This window comes from Triticum urartu, chromosome 2, assembly GCF_003073215.2.
Source record: "Triticum urartu cultivar G1812 chromosome 2, Tu2.1, whole genome shotgun sequence".
In the NCBI taxonomy this organism is placed as follows: domain Eukaryota; kingdom Viridiplantae; phylum Streptophyta; class Magnoliopsida; order Poales; family Poaceae; genus Triticum; species Triticum urartu.
The window spans coordinates 91,353,085-91,359,601 of NC_053023.1; the positions used below are offsets into that span (position 1 = coordinate 91,353,085).

Here is a 6,517-nt window from a genome sequence, read left to right on the forward strand (position 1 = left end):
TACAAGTCGGTCGTCAGCAAGTCGATAACATGGCATACTTGGTTTTACAAATTAAAGTAACAAGCGCAAACACCAATCCGCTGGTGCACCACAAGGCGGCATCAGCATTGCCGGATGAGAGGCTGCGGTGGATCGGCGTTGCTAGGAATTGATTTGGTTGTGTCAGGTGTGGGCTTGTAGCAAGCCTCTCTGGCCTCCTACCCCGGCATTGGGGGTAGACGGAAGAGGGGTAATTAAACAAAGATATATGTAAAATTGTAAAATCAAATGCTTTTTTCTTGCACTAGTTCCAAACATTCTGTAAATCAAGCATAATGACTAACAAATACTTGACAGAATATAAATAACATAATAGTTATTTAAATGCATGGATTAATCATTTCATTCAAGTAAGAAAGTCATCAATATTGAAATGACACCATGAAAATGTTGTTGTGGCTTGCCTTATGCAGATGAGGTTCACAAGCCTTCTGGTGATCCTCAAGACAAGCCTCACCCTCTGAAAATAAATTTAAGCACAAGAAGAAAATATCAAGAACTCTTCTGAAAATCACCAGAAATTCTAGACAGCTCAGAAAAATCTCATTTTTGGTGAGCTGCTACATTTCTTTACAAAGAACATAATTTCTTTACAAAGAACATAATGCAAAAAGAATCAATTCATTTGGACTTATGGTTGAAGAGTTATAGCTGTTTGAAGCTCTCTAAAAATGGATTGAATTTGAATTTAAATAAAACAGACTAGGGGGTGACGTCGAAGACGTCAAGCCTCAGGGCGCCACCACTCGTACCGCTTCGCGCGCGTACTAAGTGGCTGACTAGCGGGCCCCGCTAGTCAGGTGAGAAGGAGGGGAGAAGGAAACAGAGGGGGGTCGCGGCTTCGCCGGAGCTCTTGCCGGCGACGAGGGCTCATTGGCCAAAACGAGAGGGAGGGATCGAGAGAGGGGGTGCAGGCGCACCTGCCCGTACCCGTAGCGTAGCTAGGGGTGGTCGGACGGCGTCGGAATCGACCTCGCAAGCGGAGGCAGAGGGCGGTGGTCGCCGGAGATGAGGAAGACGGCGAGCAGAGGCAACTTCAAGGGCTCCAGTGGGACGGGATGGCTTCACCGGAGAGAGGCAGAGGCCCTGGAAGGATCGCCCTGGCCTGGGAGGGGCTGGAGCTACCGCGACAACCAGAGGGGATCGCCGGCGAGCTCGAGCTCGAGGACGGCGGCCCGTGGCCTGCCTGGCCGGGCTACGATTTCCTACGCCCTTGTGGGGTGTGTGGGAGTGGTGGATGGTGCTCGAGGAGGCTGGGGGCGGCTCCATTTATAGGCGAGCGGAGAGGGGGGTTTCGGGCTCCGCCGGTGGACACCTGTCCACGGTGCCCGGCGACGAGCGGCGTCAGTGAGAGGGGGAGAAGGCGACGCAGCTCACGCGACGACTGTTGGCGAATGGGGACGAGCACAGGAACGAGGAGAAGGCGACGAGCACAGTGCGCACCGCACTGTTAGGTTGGCCGGACTGTGCCCGTGCTCACTACGGTGAGCTCCAGCGTCGACGAGCGCCAGGGGGGAGCTAATGGCGTTGAGACGAGGATGGTGGCGAAGTTTGGCACACTCGAGCTGACGAGGGAAGCGAGCACGCGCGAACAGAGCAATCGGCGGCACCCAGAGCGCGCCGACAAGCATGCTGGCATCATGGACACGCGTGGTCACCGCGTGAACTCCTCCCTCAGGCCGACCAACGTCCAAAGATCATGTCTGGCTTGATGTTCGTGGTAGTTTTGAGGATTACCACTCTTTGGTTTGGCTCCAGATGCAGTAGAGAAGATTTTACACACAGGTAAGTTTTTGATCAGTAACTTTGAGATGTTACTGAGGTCAAATGGCTGGGAGTTGGGGGTTGTGCTTTGAAGGCTAGCCATCATCTACCAAGGTGATGATGCACAAGAAAATTCAGGCACAATGGAGCAAGTAAAATGGTAGTTGCTGTAGAAACCATCATTTCTGTTCAGAACAGAAAATATTTTCTGTAGCAAAAATATTCCAAAAAGTGATGAAATACTTTTGCTCAGGAAGGTGCCCTAGGGTTCAAAGAATATTTGAAAATTTTCTCAGATTTTTGTGGGCAAGAAAAATGAGGGTTGCTTTGGAGCTCATTGAACTAGCTAGGGTTTTAGAGAGGAAAAATGAATATTTTTCATTTAAGAAAAATATTCCCAAGATTATTGTGAGGTGGATCAGGAGGGGAATGATGATTAGAGAGGGGAATGATGCACTTGGGTGAAAGCCAATGGTACCCAAGTGTTTAAGTCCATATGAAAAGATTCAAAAACCCCAATTTTCAAAATAAATCCAAATGAAAATCAGGCAAATAAGAGAGGGCAAAAATCAGGATGTCACAATTGATCTAGTGAAATAATTGCAAGGCGTTTCATCCATACTGTACAAACAGGGGATCTAGCAAAATCAATTGGGCAAAGTACAAAGTACTTTTACGAACTAAAAGCTGCACTTATATGGATAATATGATTGTATTAGGAGAATAAAGATGTTGATAATGAACTATGGAGAAATACAATGATATCAAAACAACATTTTTTCCGTTAGATCCATATATAACAGTAGAAGAACATCCAATTGATTGTATTATTACTTCAATGAACTAACTGGGAAGTAGCATTATTTAGAGCTACATATATTCAAGATGAAAGCATGTACACCAAACATTTTTGTGACCAAAACCAATAAAGCGTCAAACATTTCGCGGATCCATAGACATAAGAACATAGTGGACTGATACCCACACACCTAATAACTTCATGCCCTTTAGTGTGTCATTTGCAAGATATCCAGTAAAAGGATTATAAAGAGAGCTTAGCCATTCCACCTCTAGACAGTACAATCAGATCTTTAGCTTAAGCTTAACAACTGAACTACAAGAGTAAACATGACACTCATGATAACAGATCAAAATGTCAACTTTCTTGCCTCACGGTGACATGTCAACCTACTTGCCTCACGGTGTACCGTGTACACCAAAAATCAGAGCTGGTGAGTGAATAAAACCTGCGGGCGGCTATGATCAGTGTCACTAGATTAAATAGTCCAAATATTTGTCGTAGGTCAAAGTGGTGTTCGAAACCTTTGAGAATCTGAAGTTCAGACTTGAGAATATAGAATGGCAAGACACATGTGCATGATGCACCCAGGAAGAATTCGCCTTCAGAGTGGCATCCAAGTAGAACTCAAAATAAAATCTACACTTATATGGACAATATGACTATATTAGGAGAATAGAGCTGTAGATACTGAACTATGGAGAAAAACTATCATAAGTAAATATCAAGAAGTATTTGTGCGGACAAATACAGTGGAATGCTGTACAACAAACCAGGTTTGACTCAAATCAAGTGCTTGGGTGTATCACTCTTGCATCTTTTCACTCTCCTTTCTGCTCAAACATTAGCCTTACATATTCTCTCCAACCTAAATAAACAAAATTGGGAAATAGTTAGTCACTAACAATATTCAGAAAATTGACGGTAAAATAATCATGTTGATATAAAAAACACAAAATTGGACCATAAGCCCATAATACGCGTATACTGGTCGGCGCCTGTCATTGACACTTCTTTCTCGGTGTCGCTGGGCACAAGCCCGTGTCGCTCGACCCACTGGTGTCATTAGACATCGGCATCACATCTCACCATGTCCCGCCTGGCATCTATATTCTGGCTTCTCACTTTGTCCTTGACGAGCTTTTCATCTCCCTTGATGTGTCCGGACCCAGTTCCTCAACTCTGACCAAATTCATGGCAATAAGCTACAGGTGCAGGGAGTACATCGCAGAGGGCGTCCTCATGTCCAACTTGACAAATTAGTTTTTAAAGTTTTAAATATTCCCTTGCGTGGATGCAGTGACATGTGTGCACGTGGGGTGGCATGCTCATTGTCATGGAATTGCATGTGGGGTGGTATGCTCATTGTCATGGAATTGACCATGTTTCGATACATTGTGAACTGGACACCACAGCCATCATAGGCGACGGTAGAAAGAAGGATGCTGCCTTTTTCTCATGGATGAGTGGCAAAATCTGTGGGAGATGTTCGGCTAGACTGTTAAGGGCTGAATTGGCTTATTTCAGTGAATTTGAACATTCTATGGGATGACACTCATGGAATAATCACTGCCCATTAGGCCGTTACTGTCTGGTTGTTTGCTCATGTTCTCATATTCAGTAATTTTAATTTACAAAATAGTCTATGTAAACTTGTCCTGCAATTTAAGTGTTCAAGGAAGTGACTGAGGATTTCTGATGTCAATATCTTTAGATGGTAACCGGTTATGCACTCCTCATTTTCAAGTGGGTTCGACTTCTACTAAGTATATGAAAGTGCATTTGTTTCTTATGGCTTGTGTTATTTCTTCTTTAGAGGGTCACGGACATGGCTTTCTTCGCTGAGGACGACCATCGTTTAGCAAGGTATTGTGTACGGAACAATAACATAATCTGGATTTGTTCACCCAGTTGGCAGCCCAACAAAAAGCTGTCTTCACTCTCCTTTGGAGATGACATACTTAACAGTCTGGGGTCATGCTTCTTTATTATTTATACTATATAAAAATATCTAATCCTTTTCCTTATTCTTTATTATTGTGTGGGTCATATATGCTAAGTTGCTCTCTTCTACTGCAGCGCAAGTGTGGATGGACAGACATACAGTAATCTCATGTCTGGCTAACATATTTATTTTTTGCAAGAAAAGTGAATTTTGGAGTTTCAGCTAAAAACTTCCACGAGCAAATCCAGGTTGTGTCTACACACGGACCTTGACAGCTTCAAAGGGGCACAGAGTGATATCAGAAATTACCTCAACAGAAGTTGAACCTGCAAGGTAAATTAGGGTCTTGTACTTCACGGCATTGTCAGGCCCAGCCATATCTGAGTAGGTCTTCTTAAAGAACTTGTAGAACCCAAACTTGCAAGCCCCCTGAGCACTGTAACCAAGCAAGGTACCCATCCCCTGAAGAATCCCCTAGCTCCTTGCTCCTTTAACAGAACACCAAATCCAGATAAGATGCTCTTGTAATTCGTCGGGTCAATCTAAAACAATTGATAGAAATGTGTTAAGTCCAAAATACTTACTTCAAACCTATCAACACTTCAGCAATTGTAGCTTAGAATTCCAAGATGGAGAGCAAACACATAGCAGTACATCTCAAATTCCATTATTCTCAACCAAGAAGAAACCCTTTTCTTAGAAATCAGAGTACATCTCATGAATAAATCACACCCACCTCAATTATCCATTTATACGCATCACATGCATCAGCTAATCAACCCATATGAACTGCTTGCTTGTTTTATTTTATACAGTAGCTAATCCACCAAAAGAAGCTAAGGAACCCGGAACAAAAGCACACAAGGAATCATTGCAGGTAGTTCTATGTCCTGGAAGAAACACAAGAACCAGGCACATATCATGAAGAATCATCACCTGCAGGTGTATTTCTTAAGCACACACATTGGAAGAACCATCAGATGCAGGCAAATACAACAAACACGTACACATGGAGAGTTTCGTCGTCCTGTAGGGAGCAGCCGGCCCCATTTAACCTCATCGTGGATCTGGTCATGGCCATGGCGGCTCGACATGGATCTCGCTGTTGCCTTGGCCTCCCGTCTCACCTTCCTCCTCCTCTCTCCACACCGGAACCGGCCGGTCTGCCCCAGATCGAGCAAGCCCACACTAACCCACACTAGCAGGAGATCGTCGCCTGGGTGTTAGTTCATGGTGTTGCTGCCCCAAATCGGGGGGTGGGGGAGGAGCGGTTGGTGCTCTAGTTCGGCGATGGGAGGAGCCGGGAGGGGGAGAGAAAGGAGTGCCCAGTGCGAGGGTGCTCCACGACGGGAGGGTAGCTAGGGAAGGGAGGCCGGCGTGGTGGGAGAAGGCGGCGAGCGGGAGACGCGCCGGCGAAGCCCTGCCCGAAACCCTAGCCATGGGGGTGGGGATGGGAGCGGGCGATAGAGGCTGGGAGCGGAGAAACTGGCTAGAGGGGAGGGAGGCGCAGACTGTGGGGAGCTCGGGTACGTGTTGCGCGGCGCCGGAGCTCACTGGAAGCGGCCGGCGTGGGTGGTGGCGGCGGCAAGGACATCTGCGCGAGATGGAGAGGAGGCGAGTGCGAGCCCGTGCTCTGTTTGTGGTCGGGTGTTTTTTTTTCTTTACAAAAAACAAAACGTTGCCCACTTAAATAGGACTGCGTGTTAAATTCTCAGAAACAGAGGGACTTTTCTGCAAAAACACTGACAACGTAAGACCAAAAGCAATCGCTGGTTTATTATTAGGGAGAGATGTTGAACTTTTTTGAAATGCACGCTTAACAAATTTCTATAGATGATGAACATTTTTTATACGTAGCGAAATTTTTTTCAATGTACAGTTAACACTTTTCTTCAATACATTGAACTATTTTTAATATATACAATTTTAAGAAATGAAAAAAAAGGAATTTTGAACTTTTATTGGAATTC

General features: G+C 45.3%; 1 long non-coding RNA gene across 1 annotated transcript; it reads right to left on the reverse strand.

Moving 5' to 3' along the window:
- Positions 1–2,600: 2,600 nt before the first annotated feature.
- LOC125536046 lies at positions 2,601–6,199 on the reverse strand. Its single transcript, XR_007294899.1, has 4 exons — positions 5,555–6,199; positions 4,857–5,089; positions 3,127–3,470; positions 2,601–3,050 (listed from the first exon to the last, which is right to left on the reverse strand). It is a non-coding gene; the product is annotated as an uncharacterized LOC125536046 (long non-coding RNA).
- Between the last annotated feature and the right edge of the window lie 318 nt (positions 6,200–6,517).